Source organism: Bactrocera tryoni, unplaced genomic scaffold (genome assembly GCF_016617805.1).
Source record: "Bactrocera tryoni isolate S06 unplaced genomic scaffold, CSIRO_BtryS06_freeze2 scaffold_120, whole genome shotgun sequence".
Taxonomy (NCBI): domain Eukaryota; kingdom Metazoa; phylum Arthropoda; class Insecta; order Diptera; family Tephritidae; genus Bactrocera; species Bactrocera tryoni.
Window position 1 is genome coordinate 605320 of NW_024395835.1, and position 16959 is coordinate 622278.

The 16959-nt window shown below is 37.3% G+C and overlaps 1 pseudogene; it reads right to left on the reverse strand.

The window, feature by feature from the left end:
- Positions 1-12560: 12560 nt before the first annotated feature.
- LOC120780011 lies at positions 12561-13099 on the reverse strand (annotated as a pseudogene).
- Positions 13100-16959: the final 3860 nt, after the last annotated feature.

Here is a 16959-nt window from a genome sequence, read left to right on the forward strand (position 1 = left end):
AAGTAGATTGATTTAAAACTGTATAAAATAGGCCTCCTGGTGAAACACTCAAAAAACATCGGTAGCGCGCCTACATTGCAACCTCAGAGGTGGTGAGGAAGAGCAATAAATATCCAATAAACTTTTGTTTCAAAAATATTCTTAAAAGTTTTCATTAATGTTTTCCGTTACAAATACTTTTTCGCAAGAAAGTTGATCTATTACATTTCTTTTAATTACATCCCTGGGCCTAAAAAAGGCAGATTTCGATCAGGTGATCTCAGCTGTGAAAAATTCTTGGAAAACAGCTGATTCTTTTGTTACTTGTAGGTTTATACAATGGTAATGTAGTAGAATGTGTAGCTTTTAGTTTGTAAGCAAAAACAAAATGTACATTTGCTTTCAAGAATCATAATTAAATTTGTAAAAGCGTATCCGTGATTTGAATTTTTATAAGAGCTAAGAGAAAAATAAATTTGTAAGATGGACGCTGAAACCATTAGGGCAATGACGGTAGAGACGTTAAAAGAAAAACTAAGAGAACTAGGGTTGTGCGTTACGGGTAGGAAAAAGGAGTTACATCTGCGTTTGCTACAATATTTAGTTTTCGGTGATGAGCAAGATGAAGGGGGATGCGACGACGAATCGGAAAATTCGTTGTACGTGGATGTAAATGCTGCCCCATCGAATTCGCAAAGGGTGTCATTTTCGTTGCGTGACATTAAAGACAGTGTTTCAGATTTTTTCGGTGATGATACTTGCGATGTTCGTCACTGGGTTGAATTTGATGATATGGCTAACTGGGTCGGTTGGAATAATTTAGAACGAAAAAGCGTGGGGTGCTTGGTCATATATCGAGCATTCCACGCTTTTCTCACAATAATGCAGGAATTATTTTTCACTTTTTAGTTTGATATGTTTTAAAAGCGTGTTTTTTAGGTTTTTTTAACTATATTTATTTCTATTCCGATTTCGTGCCCTCTCTCTAAAGCGAAATAATATAAAAACGCTTACATACAAACATGCGTCATACAAACTGCTTGGGCTATACCCTATATACATTGGGTCTATTAAATATTAAACCTTATTCAAATCTAGCAATTAAACAAAAACGCAGCTCAACATAAATAAATAATTGAACATATATTTGCATACATATTCGTATATACATATACACATATTCAAAGTCCACACTGGCAATTTTCCGGCAATACTCCTTGTTATTTGACAAACAAAAACAAATAAGATTGCATACAAAAAGCGAATTGATCTCTCTAACGAGCTCTTAATTGCTTAAAAACAAAAACAAACCAAACAGAATTACAAAAAACATTACAGCATATTCCTTGTACATATACATTAGCACATACTTATGCACAAAGCACATTGATCTCTTCAACGAGCTCTCAATGGCACAAAAATACGTACATACAAGTCCAGGTATTAGGGGGTGCCTAAATACTAACACAAGGACGGAAAAAGTTTGAATAAATTAAAAGTGCTGATTTGATAAAAATAAATCGTTTAAATAATAAATAAATAAAACCAAAGACTTTGCAAAAAGGACCATAAATCTTTCGCAGAATTTTTCTCTCGAAAACTCGTAACGTCGACTCATCGGTTGTTGTCATCGCCCAAGCCTCTGCACCATATAACAGAACGGGAATTATGAGCGACTTATAGAGTTTGGCTTTTGTTCGTCGAGAAAGGACTTTACTTTTCAATTGCCTTCTCAGTCCGAAGTAGCACCTGTTGGCAAGAGCAATCCTGCGTTGGATTTCCAGGCTGACATTATTAGTGGTGTTAATTCTGGTTCCTAAACAGACAAAATTATCTACAACTTCAAAGTTATGACTGTCAACAGTGACGTGAGAGCCAAGTCGCAAGTGCGACGACTGTTTGTTTGATGACAGGAGATATTTCGTTTTGCCCTCGTTCACTACCAGACCCATTTTCTGTGCTTCCTTGTCCAGCCTAGAGAAAGCAGAACTAACGGCGCGGGTGTTGAGGCCGATGATATCAATATCGTCGGCATACGCCAGCAGCTGTACACTCTTATAGAAGATGGTACTTTCTCTGTTTAGTTCTGCAGCTCGAACTATTTTCTCCAGGAGCAGGTTGAAGAAGTCGCACGATAGGGAGTCGCCTTGTCTGAAACCTCGTTTGATATCGAACGGCTCGGAGAGGTCCTTCCCGATCCTGACGGAGCTTTTCGTGTTGTTCAACGTCAGTTTACACAGCCGTATTAGTTTTGCGGGGATACCAAATTCAGACATCGTGGCATAAAGGCAGCTCCTTTTCGTGCTGTCGACAGCAGCTTTGAAATCGACGAAGAGGTGGTGTGTGTCGATTCTCCTTTCACGGGTCTTTTCCAAGATTTGGCGCATTGGTTGCAAATAAATAGAAACGGCAATAATAACACGATATAACATACTCCTTTTTACCAACCTAAATCAAAATTCAAAACTCTATTTACCAAAAGAGTATTCGGTTTTAAGCAATATTGCTTATTCAAATCAGTCGCACTGAGAGAAAAAAAAATTTAATTATTTATACAGATATTTAAAAAAAACAACCAAAATGGCTAATAACGAAAAAAATCAAAATACACCTGTAGGAGCTAAACGCTCAAAACAGGCTAATAAATTTATTTCAGAAAGTGACAGTTTCACTAGATACTGCACTAGATTTGCCTCCTCACCGATTCACGAAAACTCTGAATCGTTATTAGAAGTAAAAGGCCAAAATCTTAAAAATTTTCGGATTGTCCTCCAAACGGATCATGACGCCATTGTAGATTCTGACGATTCAGATCTGCCACATAATTGGAAATCATCGGCTTACGATATTTACGAAAACTGCTTGAACCATTTCGAAGAAACAAAAGCTATGATCTCCGATCAACTAAAGCTCATTAAAGCAATTGCACCTACTCCACATCCGAGGCAAGTTCAGGCGTCCACCTCGAGGTGCCCGCTTGTGACAGAGAAACCTTTTACGGAGGTTATGAAGAATGGCCGTCCTTCCGGGAGATGTTCACGGCCGTGTACATAAACCATCCTCAATTATCACATGCGCAAAAATTGAATCACCTCAGATACAAAACTAAAGGTCAAGCAGGCGAAATAGTCAAACAGTTCGCATTAAATGGCGACAATTTCAATTTGGCTTGGGAAGCTCAAAAAGCTAGATATGAAAATGACAGAATACTGGTCGATAAGCAGTAACGACCCTAATGAACTTGCCAAAAATTAAGAAAGAAACAAGTGTAGAATTCATCAAACTAGAATCCATTGTTTCAAATTGTTTGTCGATATTATCGACACTAAATATTCCCACAGACAACTGGGACCCAATTCTGGTAAACATTTGCACCGCCGCATTACCAGAAAAGTCGTTACTTCTATGGGAGCAATCGCTCTCATCACGAAAAAAGTTCCCAACGTGGCAACATATGAAAGATTTTCTCACCACCCAATATGAAATTGCGGAAAGGTTAGAAGAAAAAAATATCAAAACTAAGAACAAACACGACCAAAATGGAAGCCTAAATAGACCCCAAGTTAGTAACAAAAACAATTTAAACAAAAACTTTCACAAAACGCAATCGTTCACATCTGAATAACGAAAACATATGTACGTCATGCGAACTATGTAAAAGAGGGCATAAACTTAAATCTTGCGAGAGGTTTAAAATCTTAAAAGTTAACGAACGAAATAATTTTGTCAGGTCAAAAAGACTTTGCACAAATTGCCTGTCACATGCGCATACATTTACAAATTGCAAAAGCAAATTTAAATGCTTATATTGTCATAAAAGACATCATACAATGCTTCATTATAGCACATATCCCCTATCACACCAAAAAACGGCGCAAATTAAAAAAAACACTGGTTTCATTGCAAAAGCAAATCCCGAAACCCAAAACTGTAAAAATTGCCAAGAGACACCATGTTGCTCAAAGGCACAAAAAATTCAATCGCTGCACAGTGAAATACAAAGTGGACTAGTTGCAGAACCAGTTTCCACCATACCAACTCAAGTTGAGGAAAAATACCTTAATTCACAATTAAGGAAATTTCGAGATATAGGGAAACTTCCTTCTAAATTAAAAGCACATACAACTTTTCGGCCCCGCAGGATGGCCTCCGCCCAATAATGAAAAAAAAAAAACAATTCTGAACAGATCCTAAAGCGGTGGCGGGCTACTAAACGCCAAAGTAGCGCATACATAAAAAGATAAAATAAAAGCAAATAAACAAAGTTGTATCAAAGTCGAAAAATCGACATTTTTTCGTAAATTTTCAGAATAAATAAAATCTTAAACAAAATTAATGTTCAACGAGCACCATATACCCAATGCGATAGTTTGACGCACCTAGACTAACAAAAAGCAAAGGTCATTCTTATCATTCTTACATAAGCGCTCTCATAAGAGAAGTGGATGGGAATATGTTGTAAAATTTTAACATTCCACTTCAAAAAAAGTAGCTAGAAATTACCACGATACAATTCGAAATGAAGCCGTTCCCAATTCACGGCCATTCTCTCGCAAGAACCCTCTATTGTCACAGTCCTAACTCCAGGGCTAAGGAGTACCCAATCTGGCCAGGCGTGGAGTTACTATCCTTCATAAGCCGAGAATAAATAAAGTCCAAACATTGCCCATAATACAGAAAAGTCATATAATAAACTACCGGTATGCCAAACCGATAAATAATAAATTGTAAATAACAGCTAATAAAATTAATAAAAGCAAACAACTTTTTTGGTATAATAATACAATAAGTCGTCAAAGCACAATCAAAATCACAGCAAAATCAATTATTACCTCAAGCACCAATATTTACATAAAATACAATTGGCTATTAAAACCAAAATCGCTTCTTACAGCTAATATTCTACGGCCTCGGTTACTCCACCAACAGTAAGCCGAATTACATGCATGTTTAAGTTAAGTGAGTTAAGCATCCATCCCCTCTACTCGGTAAAACTAGCGCATCCTAATGCTAGATCGCAATTCACCACAGCTGATGCCACTACAGCACAACTCAACACATCTGTACGCCAACCCACTCAACAAAAAGGACTCACTTCGTTACATACAGTTCGCACATCAACATACGTTTTTTCTTCACGGATCTCGTGCTGCAATTAACTCTCGCACATTAAATCGGATCAATCCTGCATTAATTTTCAACATTTGTTTTTGATATTTCCACGTTGAGTCACGTCGACACCACCTTCCGATTATTTACTTCGTGGTACATCGATCCCGTGCGCTAAGGCAAGTCGATACTAACGTGATACGACGACGAGCCTGCGCGTCATTCTTTGGGCACTCAATTCGGTTAACGTCGGCATTCGCATTTTTAATAACTTTAAAAAATGTTAACTTGTATAAAAGACATTTGTATATTAAATAAACATTAAATTAAAACGATTGTTCATTTGGCGTTTTCTTTGGCGATCATAAAAATGATTTGTACTCCCGTTTGCATATTTAACCCTTAAATGCCCAAGGCCTCAGATTTTTGTAAAAAATTTATATGTTATGTAAAAATATATGTGGAACTGATAGTTTGAAAAAAATTAGAAGCAGGAATCAAAAGTAGCAAAAATAATGATAGTAACAACAATGACAGTGAAAAAACATGAGGCTATCAATAGTAGTATCCCCAGGACAAGTCATTTAACAAAGGCACAAAAATATCCACATTAGTTCAAAACTACGCAAAACTTTTTGTAAACCTTAATGAAAAATTAAGCTATACTAAAAACGTGCAGGCGGAAATCAGAACTAGAAATGATTCATCTGTACACTCTGGCATTAAAAGAGGAAGTTAATAAACAAATAAGAGAATTATTGGATGACGGTATAATACAGCCATCGAGATTCCTATACAATTCAACTGTGTGGATTGTTCCGAAAAACTTGATGCCTCTGGGAAGCAAAAATATAGAATGGTTACAGATTATAGAAAACTCAACTCAGTAACAATAGTAGATAGGTACCCCATACATAAAATTAAAGAGGTCAAAATTGGATTCCAAATAATACCTTTGAAAGACAGACATAGAAAATACCGCTTTCTCCGTTAGCAACGAGAAATTCGAGTTTACTCGGTTACCATTCGGTCCGAAAAATTCTCCAGCCATATTTCAACATGCACTCGGTGATATCTTAAGGGCGTTATATCTACATAGATGACATTATTATATTCAGCAAAAATTATGAATCCTACATCAAGAACTTGGAGACAATTTTTCGAACTCTGCAGGAAGCCAACATGAAATGCCAGTTGGACAATTGAAAGTTTTTTAGGGACAAAGTCGAATTTCTTGGGTTTATTAATTTCGACAAAGGCGTGGAAATGAATCCAAAAAAAAATGTTAACAATTTCTAACTATCCTCTTCCCAAAACTCTTAAAGATCTAAGAGCCTTTTTAGCTCTGCCCGGCTATTATAGACGATTTACCATAGATTTCGCTAAAATTGCAAAACCACTTAGCTCTATTTTAAGATGAACGAGTGTCTAAACGAGAGTCTGTAAATAGACTCATCAACTTCGATCAAGAAGCTGTTGAAGCAACCAATAAGACTAGAATTGCATTACTATCAAATGAGGTCATTTTACAATATCTCGATTTTACTAAAGAATTCCATCTGACAACAGACGCTATAAATATTTTTATGGAGCAGTTCTATCTCAGAATGACGGGCCAATAACATTCCTTAGCCAAAACAGAAGAAATTTACGCTACCAACGAGAGAGAAATGCTCGCCATAATTTGGGCATTGAAGTCCCTCAGGATGGAGTCACGTGTAGAAGTTGGAGGATGGAGTCATGTGTAGAAGTTCACGCAAGTGAGGAAAGTTCTCTGATCGCCATTCACTTGGGAGTGGCCAGAAACGATTCTTTTACATACTTATGACTCAAGCAGCTCACGACTTCCGGTCTTTGACCAAGTATCCTCTGGGTATCCTAAGAATAACCGTTTGAAGGCGAGCTAAAGTGAGAAGGCGAAATATCCCCTATATAGGGTTGTGCGCTGGGTTTGGGACCCGCCACGTAAAAACACTCCCAACGAAACGGAACAACAAGCCTCGGATGAGAGACCCCCCTTTTGATGACGACCATGGCAAACGAAATAAGGACTACGATTTAAGGGCATGCACCTGGAATGTCCGGTCCCTTAATTGGGAAGGTGCCGCTGCCCAGCTGGTTGATGTCCTCGTGAAAATAAAGGCTGACATCACCGCCGTCCAAGAAATGCGATGGACGGGACAAGGACAAAGGCTGACATCACCGCCGTCCAAGAAATGCGATGACGGGACAAGGTCCTTGTGGCATTTACTACAGTGGCCATATAAAGGAGCGCAAGTTTGGTGTGGGATTCGTTGTGGGAGAGAGACTCCGTCGCCGAGTACTATCATTCACTGCGGTGAATGAACGTCTAGCCACAATCCGCACCAAAGCAATCACAACAGACAGCCGAGGGATTTTTTACTCGGCTTGCACTCCTGCTCTCTGAGAGCACTCGTCAACAACTCGGTATAAGAGAACTGTATTTCAAACTCCTTACGTACAGATGCAACCGAAACCATTGGTTTTCGGAAAGTACAGCTGGTACGACGAGGAGTGCCGTGTCGCAGCGGAGAGAAAACAGGCTGCCTACCATGCAACGTTACAATCGACCACAACACGTGCGGGATAGGATAGATACCGAGAGTTGAAGAGGGAAGCGAGACGCATTTGCAGACAAAAAAAGAAAGAGGCCGAAATGCGTGAGTACGAAGAGCTTGATAAGCTGGCCGACAGAGGTAATGCTCGACAATTCTACGAAAAAATGCGTCGCCTTGCAGAAGGTTTCCAGACCGGAGCATACTCTTGTAGAACCCCAAAAAGTGATCTAGTCACCGATGCCCAGAGCTGAAAGGAGAATCGACACACACCACCTCTTCGTCGATTTCAAAGCTGCTTTCGACAGCACGACAAGGAGCTGCCTTTATGCCGCGATGTCTGAATTTGGTATCCGCGCAAAACTAATACGGCTGTGGAAACTGACGTTGAGCAACACGAAAAGCTCCGTCAGGATCGGGAAGGACCTCTACGAGCCGTTCGATACCAAACGAGGTTTCAGACAAGGCGACTCCCTATCGCGCGACTTCTTCAATCTGCTGCTGGAGAAAATTATTCGAGCTGCAGAACTTTATCGAGAAGGTGCACCCTTTTATAAGAGTTTACAACTGCTGGCGTATGCCGATGATATTGAGATCATCGGCCTCAACACCCGCGCCGTTAGTTCTGCTTTCTTCAGACTGGACAAGGAGGCAGAGCAAATGGGTCTGGCAGTGAACGAGGGCAAAACGAAATATCTCCTGTCATCAAACAAACAGTCGTCGCACTCGCGACTTGGCTCTCACGTCACTGTTGACAGTAATAACTTTGAAGTTGTAGATAATTTGGGCAATTGAAAAGTAAAGTCCTCTCTCGAAGAACAAAAGCCAAACTCTATAAGTCGCTCATAATTCCCGTTCTGTTATATGGTGCAGACAGCAACCGATGAGTCGACGTTACGAGTTTTCGAGAGAAAAGTTCTGCGAAAGATTTATGGTCCTTTGCGCATTGGCCACGGTGAATATTGCATTCAATGGAACGATGAGCTGTACGTGATATACGACGACATTGACATAGTTCAGCGAATTAAAAGACAGCGGCTACGCTGGCTAGGTCATATTGTCCGGATGGACGAAAACATTCCAGCTCTGAAAGTATTCGACGTAGTACCCGCCGGGGGAAGCAGAGGAAGACGTCCACTCCGTTGGAAGGACCAAGTGGAGAAGGACCTGGCTTCGCTTTAAATATCCAATTGGCGCCTCGTAACGAAAAGAAGAAACGACTGGCGCGCTGTTGTTAACTCGGCTATAATCGCGTAAGGGGGTGTCTACGTCAATTAAGAAGGAGAAGAAGTCCCTCAAAAACTACAATTATGGTAAATCAAGAGTCAAAACCATCAACCTAACGCATTCTCTTAGCAGTTGGAACGGTAACGCGAGAATCAAAAGATAGAAGGCGTATTTAGGAGAATATAATTATGAATTGTTATACCACCCAGGTAAAAGTAATACTGAAGCGGATGCGCTATCGCGAGTTATTCAAGAGAACTAAGTTCTCTCAACTCAACACAGTGCCGACAGTTTATCGGAATACCTAAATTCAAGTATTGAAGTCCCAATCAACCTTCAAAAATTACATCTTCATTCAGAAAGATTAATTTACAGACTATAAATTCAATATCCCTTTTCCGACTAATAAATATTAAAATAACTACTAAATAAATATTTCAACCTATCCGTCATCAACGGAATTCGTGCAACAGAAGAAAAAATGAGCGTAATCCTAAATCTGTATCCAAATAATTTCAAAAATATTAAGACCTGGTTTACTTCTTTTATTGTTCAAGACCACATAACAGAAGTAAAGCAAGATGAACAAATTTTACAACTTCATAATAGAGCTCATCGTAATTGCAATTAGCAAAGAAATTCTACTTTCCAGGAATGAAAAGTAAAATTGAAAGATTAGTAAAACAATGTCAAGTATGTAGAAACAGACATCCTCCGAATCCTCATATTAAAGAAACTACCATACCATAATTTCTAGGATTTTTACACATAGACATTTACTCGAGAGAGAAGGTACTAGTTCTAACTGCAGTGGATAAGTTCTCAAAGCTTGCACAAGACAGAATCGTTAAATACAAATCTATCGCAGATATAAAAAAACTCTTGCAGAAGCCATTTTTCTATCAGGGTGTACCAAAGTATGTCGTAATGGACAATGAAAAATTACTTAATTCCGAAAGTATAACTTTCATGCTGAGAGAACAGCTTAACATTCAAATATTCACAGCACCCCTATAAAAGTTCAGTCAACAGGCACGTTGAAAGGTTTCCTTCAACCTTATCTGAAATCATGAGGCGCCTAAAGTTAAAACGTAAACATCGAACTTTTAAATAACTGTTTAGTAGAGCTATTTATGAATATAATTATGCTATCTATTCAGTTACAAAAAATTACCTTTGGATGTCTTTCCTTTTGGCAGAAATGCCCAAACGAACTCCGAAAAATATGAAAAAACCGACTAGACAATATTGACAAAATTAACGAAGACAAAAAAATTATCTTGACACCCACAACAAAAATAAAAAGCGAACAATATTTTACGAACAAGGACAAGAGATATTTGTCAAGAAGAAACCCACGTTAGGATCTAAAATCACCAATTATACAGATGCACAAACAATATCAGTTTATAAGGGAATCGAGAAGATACGAACATCCACAATTAAAATTATTAATCTCATAAATTTGGACCAAATATTAATGAGAATTACTTACACGACAATAGTCTTTAACACACCCTTCACCACGAGACCACACAAACTTTCACCACTTTACATGCAAAAATATCATCAAATATGTCCCAGACCATGACGATCTAGTCGTGATAGAGCAAAACTCCGATATATCCATTTTGCATAATACCACCACACTCCTATACATTTGTGAGTACCACAACGTGTCACAAAGTTATAAGTCATAAAGTAAAATTAAGACAAAATACAATGGTTGTGAACACGTCGTTATAAATTTGTTGTTGTAAATCACTTATCAATCAGCTGATTGAAAAAACATAAATTACAATATTTGCAAAAATAAGTATTTCGCAGTCAAAATGCCAAGGAGAGGTGAAAATTTTAAAATAATGGACAGCGCATCCATCCTCTCCTTGGCAAGAATCAGGCATTAACCCTGATAACACTTAACTCAAGTGAGTTTTACCATTATAAGCAAGTCTCACTTTGATATTTATTTACGTAAAAATTAATTTCTAGGCGACGACGAAGATGCGGACGAAATGTTTGAAAATTTTTCATTGAGTTTACTTTGTTTATTAAACACTCGTAGAAGTGTTCATCTCGGAATACCAAAGTCATCCCAATGGCGACATAATGTACTTAGGAACTTTGAAGACAGCCGTTTCAACGAAATGATTCGTGTTCGCCCGGACGAATTTCGTCGCATACTAGATTATATAAAGGACGATAGTGTATTTAACACAAATTCTAGTGGAGCACAACTTCCTTTAGATCTACAATTAAAAATAGTGCTATTTAGGTTGGGATCTTCCGGAGATGGATTATCTATACGAAAGGTTGCTTCATTGTTTAGCGCGTATTTAAAGCAATATTGAAATTAAAAGAGAAGTTTCTATTTTGGCGAAATGAAAATGAACGGTTGGAAATTGTTACTGCACCGCGGAAAGAGATGCCAGGTTGTATAGGATATATTGATGGATCCGAATTAAAGATGGCTGAAGCGCCAGCTAAAAAACATGAACTTTTTTATTCACGAAAACGCCAATATGCTATTAAAATGGAAGCTGTTTGTGACTATAGGCTACGAATAAGACAAGTCACAATAGGATACCCTGGAAGTGTTCATGACGCCAAAATCTTCTTGAATAGCCCTCTTGCAAAACATCCTCAACGATTTTTATCTAACTCTCAGTGGATTGCTGGAGATAGCGCCCATCCACTCAAGCAATTTTTATTAACACTACACTACTGAAGAAAGAGAAAGTTTCAACAAGTACTTTTCAAAATATCGTGAGCGAATTGAGAACTGTTTTAGCATTTTAAAAGAAAAATTCGGTAGCTTGAAGGAATTGAAGTTTAGAATGATAAATGAGCAAAATAAATAAGAATGCAATGAGTGGATCATGGTATGCCGCATTCTCCATAATATGGTAATCAATTTTCGAATTGAAACTGAAGAAAGCGTTAAAATTAACCCACCTCAATATAGCTTACCACCAGGAAGTAACACAAGATCTAGCCTTCTTGACTTCATACAAAATCATACATTAACTTAAATACTTATTTAAACGTATATTTACTATTCATTAGTATTAGTATTCATATACAAAAATGTGTTTTTTTTTTTAATTAAAAAATTAATATAAAAATTAATTATTAAAAATAAACTTCAGGTACATTAATTCACTTTAGGTAATTTAAAATTATCTTGCACCACTTCTTCCAGTTCTTCCACTTATTTGTATTTGTGTTTTAATTCCTCCATTGCCAATCTTTCTTTCATTTGTATTTCCATTATTTTTAATATTTCATTACTTTCCAGTTCTCTTAATTTCATCTACATTTCTTTGTCTTTTAGTAATAATTCTTGCTTTTCCCTTAGCTCTACTTCTTTTTCTTTAATCATCAATTCCATTTCTCTTAATTCCAACTCTTTCTCCTTAAAACTCATTTTTTACTCGGTTTTCTGCTTTCTCGGTTTTCTGCTTGTTGAGGTCTACTTCCGAATAGTCTTCGTTGTTCTCCAAACTGTCGTTTATTACTGCTGACTCAACCACTCCACCGCCGAAAATTTCATCCATTTCATAAAAAAACGTACACATTTTAAGTAAAGTGGCTGAAATAAAAATGTCTAGTTATTCTAAGTACCACTAGAAGAATGAAAAACATTTAAATTCTCAAGTTCTGATGCGATTTACTAGTCGTTCCGCTTCATTTTATGGTTTGAACCATTTACACAAATTCGCAATTGTCCTCAATACTATTTGTTTCACTTCTATAAGCATGCAGAAACTGTGAAAATTTAGTTTTATTTACAAAACAAAATCTTACCCTTCATAGTTTCGCCTTCCATACTCCCTGCACCCGTCGAGCCTTCCATGCTTTTGCTTTGTCATATGTTGTACGCATATAACGAACCTTCGAGCGTGTCAGCTTCCAGTCCACCGCAATGTTGCTCTCCTTTGAAAATCGTCTATAATACATTTGAGACGTTGGCTTCTATAATTAAAATTATAATAGATTACTTTTAAGTTGTATTTTAATTAATAGATTTACCTCAAAACCCCTGTTTTGTGTCAAAAATTCAATCAATGCCTTTTCATCTTCAAACAGCCACTTTCTGGTTGGGTTGGAAAGCACCCACTTTGATTTTGTCTAAAAGCGCATTTAATTAGTTAAATTGTATTTATTATGCATTTTTATATTACCTGTATAACATTATATTACTCCATTATTCTGAAAACCCTCGACAAAAGAAAATTGAAAGAAATTTAAATTTAAACACAAATGTAACCACAACACAAAAGCAAACTGATGTAAACAGAAATCAGCTGATCTGATAAACCTATTTTAGTATGCAATCAACGACAAATTTTTTACACTAGCATAAAAACTTATGATTTTATGATTTTACGATGCTTTAAGACACGTGTGAGTACCCCAAATGTTAAGATACCGAACTTTGATAAAACCTATTACCAAAATATACTTTTAAAACCGACTGTCAAATATAATTCAGTTATCCATTTAGAACAAAACGAAATACATATTTGTGTTCAAAGAAGAAATATATCACATTCAAAATGATTTTAAAACTATAATAAATGTAACAATATCCCATAAGAATACAATTGTTAGTTTTAGGAATACCAAATAAGTTAGGGGAGAAAGATCACTTTGCACTTTTAGAAACGCCAATTCTATCCCACAGATTAAACAGATTGGTAAGGGTCTCATCTTGTTGAGCAAATTTAATGGATCAGTCACATTGAACAGCTTTAGCAGTCAAGTAGTAAGAAGTTACTTGGTTAATTTTGAGAACGACACTATGTTCGTCGCGAATAAGGAATTTAGCAACATCGAACCAATAATTATGAAACCCTAAAATGACTGTGTAAAACATTTATTTTATTGTTGGTCGAAATGTGTCGTTGCTTCATAAAAAATAAAACAACGATACTTGCAATGTAAATAATTTGTATGTCACCGAACTCAAATTTATGAATAATACATACATGAAACGTTATTACTTGTACTTTTCCTTTTATAAGCAGAAGTAAAAGTGATAACCAATTATGTAAGAATATACGTTTTGTTTTACGTTTTGTTTTACTCCACTTAAAAGCGTACTTAAGTCAAATAAGTGTCAATGCAATGAAATATTTATTTATTTATTTATAAAAGTTTACATAACAATAAATTATTACATAAACTAAAGATAACGCAGCGCTAGCGTCGGAGGCTTTCGGCTGGCATTTTGACTAGGGCGGTTTCATATGCGTCGAAGTAGGTCGGTCTCTCTGAGGAAGTTATATCGGGTGATTTTTTAAGAGCTTGATAACTTTTTTTAAAAAAAAAACGCATAAAATTTGCAAAATATCATCGGTTCTTTATTTGAAACGTTAGATTGGTTCATGACATTTACTTTTTGAAGATAATTTCATTTAAATGTTGACCGCGGCTGCGTCTTAGGTGGTCCATTCGGAAAGTCCAATTTTGGGCAACTTTTTCGAGCATTTCGGCCGGAATAGCCCGAATTTCTTCGGAAATGTTGTCTTCCAAAGCTGGAATAGTTGCTGGCTTATTTCTGTAGACTTTAGAATTGACGTAGCCCCACAAAAAATAGTCTAAAGGCGTTAAATCGCATGATCTTGGTGGCCAACTTACGGGTCCATTTCTTGAGATGAATTGTTCTCCGAAGTTTTCCCTCAAAATGGCCATAGAATCGCGAGCTGTGTGGCATGTAGCGCCATCTTGCTGGAAACCACATGTCAACCAAGATGCTAACAAACTTTTTGTTGCCAAAAATGGAAGAACTGAACTTGGTTGACATGTGGTTTCAACAAGATGGCGCTACATGCCACACAGCTCGCGATTCTATGGCCATTTTGAGGAAAACTTCGGAGAACAATTCATCTCAAGAAATGGACCCGTAAGTTGGCCACCAAGATCATGCGATTTAACGCCTTTAGACTATTTTTTGTGGGGCTACGTCAAGTCTAAAGTCTACAGAAATAAGCCAGCAACTATTCCAGCTTTGGAAGACAACATTTCCGAAAAGAAATTCGGGCTATTCCGGCCGAAATGCTCGAAAAAGTTGCCCAAAATTGGACTTTCCGAATGGACCACCTAAGACGCAGCCGCAGTCAACATTTAAATGAAATTATCTTCAAAAAGTAAATGTCATGAACCAATCTAACGTTTCAAATAAAGAACCGATGAGATTTTGCAAATTTTATGCGTTTTTTTTTTAAAAAAAGTTATCAAGCTCTTAAAAAATCACCCGATATATCTTGCTAATATTATTGTCAGTAGGGTTTTTTAACAGCTCTGTAGGATTAATATCATTGAAATAGTCTTTGGGCGTCAAGTCTTTGGGCGTCAAGTTTCGGGCAGCAATCCAAGAGGTGGTTAATGCTAAGTGAAAAGTTACAGAAAGGGCAGCAACTAGGTGTAGCGCCTTGAAGCAAATGAGAGGTTGTAATAATCGTGTGGCCAAGTCGGAGACGGGTATATGGAGTAATGTAATTTGTGGGGATGGTCAGAGAGAAGCAGGGCTTTGTACGACTGGGGTTGATTGAGGAGTAGTGATGGTTATATCGGCTCCACTCGGTTAGCAGTTTTTTTTGCCTCTCATTATTTATAATCCGATAGATATCCCTTTTAAATAGAACGTTGGAAGTTATGGTAGGAGTAAGAACCATATCTTTAGCGATCTTATCGGCAATCGTGTTGCCGTTTATATCTGCGTGACCCACATGATTTTGATATTCTGGGGGTGTGAAATAAGGATGTCACGAATGTTTTCAATAACGGGGTTGGTTTGGTTACATCCCTTAATAGCTTGAAAGCATGACATACTGTCAGAGCAAATTATACTTTTTCCTTTATTTCGTACGGAATAAAGCATCGCGTTGAATATTGCCACGGCTTCTGCTGTGTAAATCGAGCAGAAATTAAACAAGATACCATAAGAAATTACTTCTCCATGTTCTTTCACGACAGCAAATGAAGTCTGTGATGATTTTGAGCCGTCGGTAAAAATCAGATCCCATCCAGTGGATTTATATTTAGTTGCCACTTCAAGGAGATTTGCCTTGTATACATCGTTGGGAGTATCCGCCTTCCGCAGATGGACAAGTTCATTGATAAAAGAATCATTTCTAAACAGCCACGGCGGATGAATGCTTTTGAGAATATGAGGCCTTTGGAGTGGAATGCCGATATCCTTTGCGAATTTGCCGCATAAGTAAACAGATGATTGCATTTTGGGTGGCCGTTTGCGCGAAATCGCTAATTGTAGGTCCGTTCTAAGAAGAGCATTCGGTGAAAACATCAGCTTAGCATAGAGTTTGCGAATTGAATCTTCGGCGTCATCGAATATTGTATTTAGCCCAGATTCTGCGAATAAATTATTTAAGGGAGTCGTTGGAAACGCGCGCAGCGATCTTCGAATAGCAGCGTGGTAAGGGGCATTAAGCATTTTCAACTTATTTTTTGCATGGTGTCCATAAACTTCCAAACCGTATTGTATAATTGAGACAATAAGTGCCCTGGTTACGTTAATCAACTTAACTATTAATAGTTTGGACATTAATCTATCTCTTACATATTGAGAATGTTGTGCGAAAGAGTACTTAGAGTCTAATATTATACCTAAAAACTTAATGCTATTTGTACAATTTATAGTTATATCGGAAAAAGTTATGGTATGGGTGATACAGTTTCTTTTTCTACAAATGTGCACCAATTTGGATTTGCTAGGGGATATTGAAGCGCCGGAAGTTTGCGACCAGGAGAAGATTTTGGAGAGGATATCGGAAAAGGTTCTTTGAACTGCTGCTTGATCAGTGTTTTTGGAGTACACCAGAACATCGTCAGCGTACAGTTGGTGCTCAATTGTGGTAAATTTAGATAGTAATTCGCTAAGTTCATCAAACGCTATAATGAAGAGAATCACCGATAAGGGTGATCCTTGAGGAGTGCCATTATCTAGGGGAAGGATAGAGGAGCGGGTGTTCGAGATAAGGACACTTATTTTACGATGGGATAAAAAAGATTTTATAAAGTTTAAGATTCGCGGACCCACTTT